This window comes from Panthera leo, chromosome B4 (assembly GCF_018350215.1).
Source record: "Panthera leo isolate Ple1 chromosome B4, P.leo_Ple1_pat1.1, whole genome shotgun sequence".
Taxonomy (NCBI): Eukaryota; Metazoa; Chordata; class Mammalia; order Carnivora; family Felidae; genus Panthera; species Panthera leo.
This window is the reverse complement of record NC_056685.1, coordinates 82,786,412-82,799,434: the sequence shown is the minus strand read 5'-3', so window position 1 is coordinate 82,799,434 and position 13,023 is coordinate 82,786,412. Positions and strand designations below refer to the sequence as shown.

The following is a 13,023-nucleotide window of genomic DNA, read 5'->3' as shown; positions in this document are numbered from 1 at the left end:
ATTGACCTTTCTGGTTGCCTGGGGATCTGGGTAAATATAGGGTCCCTAACCACTGGCATGGATATTAGAAATGTAAATATCAACTACTGCCCCTGATTGGTTTCTCTGCAACCCAGAAACCCAAAAGCAACTAGCCATGATACTCTGTCATCTATCCCTCAGTAGAGCAACCATAAAAACCTGATACAGGTGTGAAAGGAGGGAAGATTAGCAATCCTCAGTGTTAGGCCGTCTGCTAAACTGGGCTTCCCTAACCAGCCATTGTGTTTGTTGTGTGCCAAAGACTCTCACATATAAATCTGGAGATGTTTCAGACTTCCGTGATTTTCCTCTTTAGCAACAGTGCAGAATGTATTTCATTTGTCAGAACACTAGTTGATATCAATGAGACTACCTGGCTAATTCCCTGCCTACTTTTCCTTTTCTTCCTTTCCAAGAATCTTTCTGCATGAGCTCCTCTGCCCCCAACCCTAATTTTGTGGACACCATAAAATCATGAGCATGGATTCTGAGGCCAGATTACCTCGGTTCAAATCCAGACTTTATTATTTACTTGTTGTGTGGCTTGGGGCAAGTGGATTAACCTCTCTGTACCTGGCTGCACATCTTCAAAATGGGAAAAGTACAGCTCAGTGATTTGTTGAAAGAGTTAAATGAGTTAACACAAAAAAACACTGTATTATTGTTAGATATTATTAGTATTATTTTGGTTGCTGCTGCTTTATCAGTGCCATTCTAGGCCTTTCTCTATAAGCCCTACGTCTTCCTCCAGAATTCAAAAGAAGATTTCACCATGGGAACTCAAACTGTCTGGTGCATTCAGCCACCACTTTTTCATAGTATGTGAAACTCCATGTATTGCAACGTCCTTAATCATTTCTATCAGCTCTTTATCACCATACTGGACCATGCTAGTTCACCCTGACTTTCTTCAATCTCAAGCAGAGGATCTATCTCTCTGCAATATAGTGCACGGCAAAATAAGAGGCAGCCTTTATTCCCTCCTTTCAAATCTTCAGACCTGGGTTTGTCTATAAACTCCAATCAGTCTAGTCATTGATCCTAAGAGCAAGTCTATAATCAGTACATGGATTCATGGACTGATCCACCACAACATTCTTTCTTCCCCTATTGGACATACGGACTAGATGTCAGTCAAGCCAATAAATGTTTATCAATATAGATGCCACTATGCACCCACCATAATGTTTTAACTGAAAAAAAGTTGACAATGTCAAGTGTTGGCAAGAATATAGACAAGCAAGCATTCCCAGTGAAAGAGTAAATTGATTCAATCAATTGAAAAAAAATGGTTTGCCCTTATCTACCCAAGATAAAGATCCACCTTCTTATACTAAAAGATTCCACTTTTAGGTACATAATAACGATGGCCACAAAATATGTGCATATGTGCATCATAAGATGTGTTCATAGCAGCATTATGCGTAATAGCCAAAAGCTGAAAACAACCCAAATATGCACCAACAATAGAATGGATAAATAAGTTGAAATATGTTCACACAACAGAATGCTATACAGTGACAAAAATGAACAAACTACAGTTATACACAATTAGATGAACGAATCTCACAAATATAATATTGTGACACAAAAGAACTTCATGTAGATTCCACCTACCCAAAGTTATAAATAGGAAAAGTAATCTATGTTGCTACCCATCAGATTCATGGTTACCCTTGGGGAAGAGAGTGGGGTCAGAGATTGAGGGAGGTATTAGGGGGTTGTCTGCAGTGCTGGTTAATGTTCTATTGCTTGACCTGTGTGGCTGTAACTTAAGTATTAATTTTGTGAAAATTCACTGAACCATCCACTTTTGATCTGCATGTTGACTCAAATTAGAAAAATAAAAATACTTCTAAAAAAAAAGAACAAAGAAAAAGAAAAATACTGCTTTTTTTTTTAATTTTTTTTTAACGTTTTATTTATTTTTGAGACAGAGAGAGACAGAGCATGAACGGGGGAGGGTCACAGAGAGGGAGACACAGAATCGGAAGCAGGCTCCAGGCTCTGAGCCATCAGCCCAGAGCCCGACGCAGGGCTCGAACCCACAGACCGTGAGATCGTGACCTGAGCTGAAGTCGGACGCTTAACCGACTGAGCCACCCAGGCGCCCCAAAAAAATACTTCTTTAATCAAAAGAAAAGAAAAGAAAAGAAAAAAAAAAAGATGGGTGCCTGGGTGGCTCAGTCTGTTGAACACCTGACTTCATCTCAGGTCATAATCTCACAGTTCATGAGTTCAAGCTCCACATAGGGCTCTCTGCTGTCAGGGAGGAGCCTGGTTGGGATTCTCTGTCTCCCTCTCCCTCTTTGTGCTCTCTCTCTCTGTGTCAAAAATAAATAAACATTAAAAAAAAGAAAGAAAGAAAAAAGTCTGAGGCAAATCACTTCTGCATTTGCTTGCAAAATTCTTAACAAGAGCAACGTGCATCTGTACAGTGTGCAAGACCCCACATAATAAATCCTGTCATGCATTTAGTACTAGGAGAGACTTTGTCTTTTCTAAGTAAATAGTATGCTACTGATTATTTTTAAATTACCTAGTTCTTGGTATTACCTTAGAAGTTCAAAGCCAAATTTAATGTTCATAGTTAATTCTCTTAGTCTTTTTTAAATTCATTTTTAATTAATTAATTTTTTAGAGACGGACAAAGAGTGCAAGCGGGGCAGGGGAAGCAGGAGGGGGAAGGTTAGGGAGGGAGGGAGGGGGGGAAGGTTAGGGAGGGAGGGAGGGAGGGAGGGAGGGGGGAGAGAGAGAGAGAGAGAGAGAGAGAGAGAGAGAGAGAGAGAGAGAGAGAGAGAATTCCAAACAGGCTCCACACCCAGCATGGAGCCCAACAGGGGGCTCAATCCCACCACCTTGGGATCATGACCTGAGCCAAAATCAAGAGTCAGATGCTCAACCGACTGAGCTGATCAGAAGCCCCTCTCTTAGCCTCTGTAGACAGCATTTTTTCTTCTCTCTTCTATCACTTTGATTTTCTATTTCTTTTTGTACTCCTATTTGCATTTTTTTTTTTTTTAATACGGAACCCTTCACAAATTTGCGTTTCATCCTTGTGCAGGGGCCATGCTAATCCTTTCCGTATCATTCCAATTTTAGTATATGTGCTGCCAAGCGAGCACTCAATTTCCATTTTAATATCCTTAGTGTATATGTGTCTTTTACTTTAGGTTACCTCTAACTCTTTTTGAAGATGTTCCATATGTCCAAGAATAAATTTTAACATTCTCCAATCTCAGCCTCATTCCAAAAAGTGACTTAAGTTCTGCCAAATGGGAAAAAATTAGCAAATACTCCAGCAAAAGGCATTTTTTTTTTAATATCACACTTCATTTCATATCATTATATAAGATCCCACAAAGAGAAGGAAAAATGTTACCTGAGGAATTCTTGTTTGGGATTGTACGTCAGATTTCAAACACTTCTTGTTTAACAGCCTTTGGAATTTTCCTTCTTCTCTGCTCTCCACAGAACAAGTGGGAAGTAATAATGTAACTATTAAACCCTGTTTACTGGCCAAGTGAGGGAGGGAGGGAGAGAGAGAGGGGGTGAGAAAAAGAGAGACAGAGGGAGAAAGAGAAAAGAAAAAGAAAGAAAGAAAGAAAGAAAGAAAGAAAGAAAGAAAGAAAGAAAGAAAGAAAGAAAAAGAAAATTTCACCACTCCCCACTGCTAAGAGCTTGCTTGCAATGGGAAATGGGGTGGGGTTGTTGGGGGTGGGGTTAGGGCAGGACCCAAACTAGACTACCAAACTTTAGCAACACAATTCTCACGATTTAATTAGAGAAGGCCCCTTTTGCTTACCCACAGTTTCACAAACTTACCCCACAGCTACCACGTTAACTATGAAAGAGTTGATTTTCACCAGTGTCAAGAAACCCAGTTTATGGAGCATACCCAGAGGTTCCTATTTGCAAGTATAAAACCATCCTCAACTTTTAAACAATACTTTCCCAAACAACAAAGAAATGAAGATTTAAAAGCAGAAACAAAAAGGTGATGAAATTTTCTTCAGGAATCAAAGCTGAAAGATCTTTTAAGAAAATGAAAAATTGGGGGGCACTTGGGTGGCTCAGGCAGTTAAGCATCCTACTTCTTGATTTGGGTTCAGGTCATGATCTCATGGTTTGTAAAATCTAGCCCCAGGTCAGAATTCTCTTTCTTCCTCTCTCTGTGCTCCTCCCCAGCTCTCATTTTCTCCCTCTCTCAAAAATAAATAAATAAACTTTTTTTTTTTTTTTTTTTTTTTTTTTTTTTTTTTAATAAAAGGAGGGGTGCCTGGGTGGCTCAGTCAGTTAGGCGTCCAACTACGACTCAAGTCATGTCCTGCAGTTCATGAGTTCAAGCCCCATATGGGGCTCTGTGCTGACAGCTCAGAATCTGAAGCCCGCTTTGGATTCTATGTCTCCCTCTCTCTCTGCCCCTCCCTCCTTGCACTCTGTCTCTCTCTCTTTCTCTCTCAAAAATAAATAAACATGAAAAAAAAATTAAAATAAATAAATAAAAGGATGTAGCAGGATTCTCGCACAGAGTTGTGACACCGAGGCTTTTCTTTCCAGGAAGCAACTTTATTCCTGCCGGCACCACTCAGTCGGGTTCATACCTGAAGAACTGGGCCCCGAAAGTCCCGTGGCATAGTTTTTTTATACATTTTCTGTTTCTTTGTCTCCCATATATGGTAACACACACAAACATGTAGTCTGATTAAGTAGTCTCAGTTTACAAGGTCATGAGGGATGTTGTCACATAGATGCATAGCCATGTTACCTTCAAGTTTTGGGGGGGGGGGGTTCCCCCTCTTTTCTCTTTTGTTTTCTCTCCTTAGGGAGGGAACCCTACCACAAGGAAAGAAAAAATTGGGACACCTGGCTGGCTCTGATGATAGAGTGTATGACTCTTAATCTTGGGGTTGTGAGTTCCAGCCCCACATTGGGTATAGGGATTAAAATTTTTTAAAAATCTTTAAAAGAAAATTTTGAAAAAATCATTACCAAGACCTCTCCCCACACAGACCCCCTCCCCAACCCAACACACACACATCACTGACTCAGGAGTCTAGTACTGGAGACTTGAAAGGACTTCATGAATCCCACTGGGCAGTGGCCCCTTCCACTCCCCCATGCTGCCCACCCTCCACCTTCTGCCCTGCTTTCAAAACATCTCCCTCTTGTGGTAAGAGCCCGGGCCACTCTACTCCCTTGGGCCAAGCTGGCAGTTCTCACCAGTGTCATCCTTGCTCAGCTGGAGAATCAGATCTGTTATAACCAAAATGAAAAGCAGAAAGAAAAGAGCTGCCCTGGCCAGCCAGAGTTTCCTGATCCCTTCAGCCCCCACCCTCTGATCTAAGTTGGAATACTAAGATGTAAAAGTCTGCTGGAGTAAGGAAGAGGGGAACCTGACTAATTTAGGCAGAGCCCACTCAGATTGCCCATCTGAGATCAGCTGCTTGAAACCTGGGGTCTCGGCCTTCATACAGTCACACACCCTGCCAAAGAGCTGCAACTGCTTAGTCTTGGGGCCTGCAGCCAGGGTGTGTGTCTGTGTGTGTTAATAACCCCCTTTTTTTTTTTAAAATGATTTCTTTTTTCCTTTTTTTAGAGACAGAGTATGTGTGCAAGTGGGGGCGGCAGAGACGGGGGGGAGAGAGACAGAGAGAGAGAGACAGAGAGAGAGAGAGAGACAGAGAGAGAGAGAATCCCAAGCAAGCTCCACGCTCAGCACAGAGCCAGATGCAGGCCTCGACCCCATGACCCTGGGATCATGACCTGATCTGAAATCAAGAATGGGACGCTCAACCGACTGAACCACCCAGATGCCCCTGTTAATAACAGCTTTATTGAGATAAAATTCACATACCATACAATTCACCCTCTCAAAGTGTATGGCTCAGTGAGTTTTGGTATATTCACAGGGTATCTAGCTTCAGAACACTCTTCACCCTAAAAAGAAGCCCTGTACTCTTTAGTAGTCACTCACCATTCTTCCCCTCCCTAGCCCCAGGCAACCATTAATCTAATCTCCAGATCTATAGATTTGCCTATTCTGGATATTTCACATAAATGGAATCACACACTATGTGGTCTTTTGTAACTGGCTCCTTTCATTGAACATAATGTTTTCAAGGTTCATCCATATTGTAACATATATCAGTATGCAATACTGTGATTTATAAGAAATATTTTTCACGTATGTTTGGTCTTCATCATGTTTCTGGCACACAGCTCCCAAAGCCCTTGAGATTTCCTGAGGGATAAAGAGCAATGGGTACATCTTTCCTTATAATGTTTGACCTTTTGTCCTCAGTCTCTGAAATCACTTCAGAGCCCTGAAAGTAAAAGGGGTGACTTATTATTCCTAACAAGCCCCTTTCCACCACAACTGGGTTTATGTTAATGAGATGACTTGGCAAGCACTTCCTTGGTTGTCTCAGAAATCAACCAGGAATAGAAGGCTGAATTTTTAGGGGCGCCTGGGTGGCTGTACTGACAGCTCAGAGCCTAGAGCTTGCTTTGGATTCTGTGTCTCCCTCTCTCTCTGCCCCTCCCCCAATTTCTCTCTCTCTCTCTCTCTCTCTCTCTCTCAAAATAACTAAACATTTAAAAAAAAAAAAAAAAGGTTGGAATTTTTAGTCCCACCTTCAGACCTCCAGGGAGGAGCAAGAGGTTAGAGATAGAGTATAATCACCAACAGCCAATGATTTAATCAACTATGCCTACATAATGAAGCCACCGTAAAACCCAAAGGGGCAGGGTTCAGAGAGCTTCCAGGTTGGTGGACACGTGTAAACTAGATTCAGGAAGATCTGGAGATAGCATGGAAGTTCCATGCCCCTTCCCACATACCTTGTCCTGTGTATCTCTTCTTCTGGTTGTTGATTCATATCCTTTGCAATAAATTGGTAATCTAGTGAGTAAATGGGTTTCCTGGGGTCTGTGAGCAGCTATAGAAAATTAATCAAACCCAAGGAGGGGTTTGGGGGACCCTCTGATTTATAGCCAGTTGGTCAGAAGCACAGGTGATTACCTGGGCTTACGGTTGGCATCTGAAGTGGGGCAGTCTTATGGGATTGAACCCTTAACCCATGGAATCTGATGCTATCTCCAGGTCAATAGTGTCAGAATCAAGCTGAATTGTAGGACATCCAGCTGGTGTCTGAAGAATTGGTTTGGATATGTGGGAACACCCCCCACCCAGATTGGAATTGGTATTAGCACCCTGTCATAACTCTTCCCTCTTGGTTCTTAAGAAATCATGCTCTCCCAGCTCTCCTACTCATTCACATTGTCTTTTACTGGCTTCTCTTCCTCTACCCACTTTTTTTTTTTTTTTTTAAGATTTTATTTTTAAATAATCTGTACACCCAACGTGGGGCTTAAATTCACAACCCCGGGATCAAGAGCCACGTGCTCTACTGACTGAACCAGCCAAGCACCCCTCCTCTACCCAGTTTTTAAAGTCAATGTCTTTAAGAGTTCTATCGTGGCCTTTCTTCTCTTCTCACTATACACATCCTCAGTCATCACCAGCTTCAACCCTGATCTGAGTGCTAATGACTTGCAAATCTCTGCCTTCAGTCCAGATCACTCCTGAGATCTAGCTCCTCATATCCAAGTGCCTGCTGAACATCTTCCACCTGGGTTCACCCATTCATTTCATAAACAGAATCCCTACTATGTGCTAGGTCCTACCAAATTACCGGAGATAATAGAGGTGAGTAAAATAGACTTGATATTTGAAGTTTTAGGACTTACAGTCTTAGTAGGAAAAATAGACATTAAATATCTATTCCCACAAATAAATATATAATTACATACTAATGGGGACTATGAAAGAAAAGCATAAGGTGCTTAGGGGGTATCACAGCGGTAACTCAAATTCAACTTTTCAAAACTGAAATAATGACGCCTCACCGCAATCAGATCCTCCTCATTTTCATGTTATTTCCTATCCTAAATGTATTCAACAAGCACTCAAAGAATGCAGTAAGTGCCCGCTAGGTGCCAGACAATCCCCTTCTCTCCAGTTGCCCAAGCCGGAAACCTGAGAAATCAACCTAGACCACTTCCTCATTCCCCACATCCGTTCAATATTAATTCTACCTCCTTAAATCGGTTGTCCACCCAAATTCCTCCATCTCCACTTTACTGCCTTAGTTCAGGCCATAGGTATTCATCACCTAGATTCTAGCAACAGTTTCTGGGGTTGCTCTGCCTGCGGTTGCTCTCTTCCCTCTGATCTGCCCTCCACAAAAACACAACTTTGATTATGCTTCTCCCTGGCTTAAAAGCCTTCCATGGCTCCCCACTGTCTTCTGACCAATCCAAATTCCTATGGGGGAACAAGGCTTGATGTGTTTTCATTTGAATATGCTATTCTTTATTTTCAGCAGTCTGCAAGAAGAAAGCTAGACCCAAAGAATATGTAGTTTTATGACTAATAAGAAAACCCATATAAGACATATATGGGCAGGTTACTTATCAAAAAACTGATGGGTTCACTTACAGTTTAGGTGGAAAAAAATTTAATTTTATCTATGATATCAAATATATAGATTAAAAAACAATTGCAATGTCCCATAACATGTTTTATCAGCTTTGTGGCCATCATTTGCTTTGTGGTTCAAAGAATCACCTCTATAAGATTAAACTAAAACTTTGCCATTAAACAAATATAGTGGTGCTCTTTATTACTTTTCAGTAGTTTATGATAACAAGAGATTGAACCTATCATAATTCAACTTAAATATGACCTTGGCCCCAACTAGATAGTCTCTCTTTACTATGCTCTTGCATCATCAGAACATATTCTCTAATATTCTCTTTCTTACCTTATTAAAGAGGAAGATAACTAGCACAGGAGTGCTTCAAATTTTCAACTTACTTATTTCAACAAGATGATTTACTCCCAAGACTTCTCATCAAATACTGATATGACCAATATTTTATTTTAATTTTAACCAAAGCTGAACAAAAATGGAAGATAAATAATTTTTATTTCCACACTCCCTCACTTGGCATGCAATGCTTTAGCCATGGCTTGCCTCTCAGCCCCATCTCTCACCAGGCCTTCCCTTCAAGTCTGAGCTCTGTCCATATGGAACCACCGGCAGTTTCCTAAAAGTGCCATTCCATTTACAATTTTGTGCCTGTGCTCCCCGTACCAATCTTACCCAAGTCTTAAGGAAAATGCTGATGCCAATAAGACAGCTGGTTTACAAATGTATCTATAACACTTGATTACACTTTTTGATTTGTGTCTCTGGCCCCTACTAGGCTGTAACTTTCTCAGAAACAGAAACCATGCCATTAATTTTCCCCCCAGGACTAGCTAAGTGCCCAGTACAAATGTTCATTAACTGTGCATCTATCTACCAAATAAATCATCTTTTTTTACATGCTAAAAACACCCAGAATAACAATAGGAGTAGAACTGGAAGGAAAATCCAGGAGGTAAGTGTCAAAGTCTGCAAATAACTTGGGGAGACCTGGGACTGATGGGTTACCCAAAGAGGATGACAGTAGATGTAAGTAGTAAAAGTAAACAGGATGGTACCTAGTGTAAGACTTGAAGGACAAAGGGGTTTTGCACCTCTGTGGATGAAAGCACAAGGGGAAACCAACTGAATGGCAATACTGCCTCCCAGTGGCAACTGGGATAAAAACCTCCATACCAGAGCACTTGCACCCAATAGCTTTCTCACACTGAGTGGTTCTGGCCTATGAAGTGTGCCAGGAACCTCTCACTTTATCTCATTTCATTCTCACGACAACCCCTTGTAGAGACACAGCATGTAGCTTAGGGGTTAAAAGCACAGACTGTGGATCCAGGCTATCTGGCTTTCCCACTTACGAGCTAGTGTGAACTTGGACGAAGTATTTAAATTCTCTGCGTATTTCTCAATCTATAAAATAGGGATAATATTAGTATCTACCATATAGGGTTCTTAACGAGGGATAACATTTTTTAAATTTTTTTAATGTTTATTTTTGAGAGAGAGATAGAGCACAAGCAGGGCGTGGCGGGCAGAGAGAGAATGGGAGACGCAATCCAAAGCAGGTTCCAGGTTTTAAGCTGTCAGCACAGAGCCTGACACGGGGCTCAAACCCACAAACTGTGAGATCATGACCTAAGCCGAAGTCGGATGCTTAACCGACCGAGCCACCCAGGCACCCCACAAAGGATAAAAGTTTTTTAACAATTCTATACATTACTCAGTGTTTACCACGATAAGTGTAGTTACCATCTGTCACCAACAGTGTTATTACAATCTTATAGACTATATCCCCTATGCTGTGACTATTTCTGTGACTGAGAATAACTGAGTATAACTGAGAGTTAATACTTCTTAATCCCCTTTATCTATTCCACCCATCCCCTACCCACCTCCTCTCTAGCAACCACCAGTTTGTTCTCTGTGTCTAAGAGTCTGTTTCTTTGTCTTTTTGTTTCTTAGATTCCACATGAGTGAAATCATAAGGTATTTGTCTTTCTGTCTCACTTATCTCACTTAGCGTTATATTCTCTAGGTCCATTCGTGTTGTTGCAAATGGCAAGATCTCATTCTCTTTTATGGCTAATTGCTATTCCATTGTATGGGTCTATAAATATATCACATCTTTACCCATTCATCTATTGGTGGATACTTGGGTTGCCTCCATAACTTTGCTACTGTAAATAATGCTGCAATAAATATAGTGGTGCATATATCTTTTCTAATTAGTGCTTTCATTTTCTTTGGGTAGATACCAAGTAGTGGAATTAACGGATCATGGTATTTCTATTTTTAATTTTTTGAGGAAGTTCCATACTGTTTTCCATAGTAGCTGCATCAATTTACATTTCCACCAGCAATTCACAAAGGTTCTTTTTTCTCTACATCCTTGCCAACACCTATTTTTTCTTCTCTTCTTTATTTTAGCCATTCTTTTTTTTAATACTTTTTTTTAATATTTATCCATTTTTGAGAGAGAGAGAGAGAGAGAGAGAGCAGGGGAGGGGCAGAGAGAGAAGGAGACAGAATCCCAAGCAGGCTCCGTGGCATCAGCACAGAGCCCAATGCGGGGCCCGGACCTATGACCCATGAGATCATGACCTGAGCCGAAACCAAGAGTCAGACGCCCAACCGACTGAGCCACCCAGGTGCCCCTATTTTAGCCATTCTGACAGGTGTAAAGTAGAGGGGAAATTCTCAAAAGGGTACTTCACAGCACAGCAAATGTTATATAAATATTAGCTATTATTATTATTCCCTTTTTCCTGATGAGAAAACTAACGTTAAATAAATTGAGCATACAGTAGGAACTCAATAAATATAACTTCCTTTGCTTTTTTTCCCCTTATATCTTGGCCCCTTCAAGTGTTGCATGCCTTAGTGGTCCTGAAATTCAAATAGGGTACCCTCAAATATCCCAAAGAAGTCAATTCCTAAAAGTTAAGTGTTTAAGTGTTGGACTCCATTTCGGCTCAGGTCATGATCTTACAGTGGTGAGATCGAGCCCCATGTCAGGCTCCATGCTGAGCATTGAGCCTGCTTGAGATTCTCTCTCTTCCTCTGCCCCTCTCCCCACCTGCACTGTCTCTCAAAATAAATACACACTAAAAAAAAAAAAAAAAAAAAAAAAAAAAAAAAAAAATCCAGACACAAGTGGTTCTGGAAAAAAGCACTTTTCACTCTGGAAAAGAGTGAAGACTTTCCCAATAACAAAATTCACCCAAAACAAAATGCATAGGTATTGTAAAAATCAACTAAGATTTGTGCAGGAAACCAGGTTTTAAGGAATATTCAAATAAGTATAGTCTGCCCAGAGTCTGCTTTTGACCACTTTGTCCACAGGAGCTGAGAGACCAGTGATCATTTTCAAGATTAGGCTAATAATAACTTACTAGAGATTCTATTTTCTCCTTTCTCTTCTATCGGTATTGGAAACATAAAATTCATGAAAATAATGGCTTTCAAATGACATATTTTTTGTGATTATAGACTGCCCACCCCAGTCCACATTTGCAATGAGGTGTATCTTTACTAGGTACAACTGATTGGCAGATTTGCACATTAGCAGCAAACAGGCTTCTTTCCTACTCGGAAAGCTCTCCATGATATTGCAAGATCCCTGGGGTGTTCTATTTGAGAGACTGAATATACAAAGAGTAGCCAGATAATATATAAAAACAACAGAATTCTGAGGGTACCCGGCTGGCTCAGTCAGTAGAGCATGCAACTCAGGGTCATGAGTTCTAGCCCAATTTTGGACACAGAGTTTACTTAAAAACCAAAAAACAGAACTCTGACCCACAACCTGAACAAGCCTACCCAGGAAACCAATCCCCTTATCTATAATAAACAGCTCAGGAAGCCAGCCTGCTATAAGTCAGACTTACAGAAGTCAGACTGCTGCCTCTAGTGATAGTTTAGGAAGCCAAACCAAAAGCCCTGTAGCAACTGGCCCAAAATGGCCAGGACTTGATTAATAAATGACAGCCTCCCTAGATTTTGTGGCCACTTCCAATTTAGGACCAACCAGAGGAAGCCAAATATGAGCCCCGAATCAGTCACATAGAATGCCCCTGCTCCTAGTTAGTCCAACTACAGCTTTTCCATGCAAACAAGCCTGAAACCTTCTCCCCTCCCCCTCCACTATAAAGCTTTTCCACTCTTCTGCCTGCCTTTGACTCTGCCAAAACTCAAGTGTCTGCAGCTGACCTCCTTGCTATATAGCAAGCTCCGAATAGTCTTTGATTTTCTCATTAGGTTGGTCTTCGTTTATTTCCACATATCGTACCTAATAATTCTATGAAGAATTAATTTTCAAACCCTCTTAAAAAAGATATTGGCTTACATTGTTCAAATGCGTTATTTCTAAGACATTCATACAGTTAGCGGAGAACATCATTTTCTCCTTCATCTTAAGAACCTAGGCTCAAGCGCTCACCTTTCTGCACAGCTTCCGGGAAAGGGGGCAGCTTCCTTCTACCCACAGGGGCGGTGGACCTAGCGTCGGTGC

The 13,023-nt window shown here is 41.1% G+C and overlaps 1 protein-coding gene and 1 non-coding gene across 4 annotated transcripts in view; both read right to left on the bottom strand.

Annotated features, from left to right (window-relative positions):
• Window positions 1-13,019, bottom strand: part of HSD17B6 (hydroxysteroid 17-beta dehydrogenase 6) — a 47,829-nt gene extending 34,810 nt beyond the window's left edge. For 2 of the 3 annotated variants that reach the window (XM_042946914.1, XM_042946913.1), the window contains exon 1: window positions 3,404-3,559. The gene's annotated coding sequence lies outside the window, so the exon portion shown is untranslated. Of the gene's footprint in view, window positions 1-3,403; window positions 3,560-12,951 lie in introns of those variants that run through there. The other variant, XM_042946911.1, reaches the window with a different exon arrangement.
• Window positions 3,041-3,146, bottom strand: LOC122225678. The gene has a single exon (XR_006205292.1). It is a non-coding gene; the product is annotated as a U6 spliceosomal RNA (small nuclear RNA).
• Window positions 13,020-13,023: the final 4 nt, after the last annotated feature.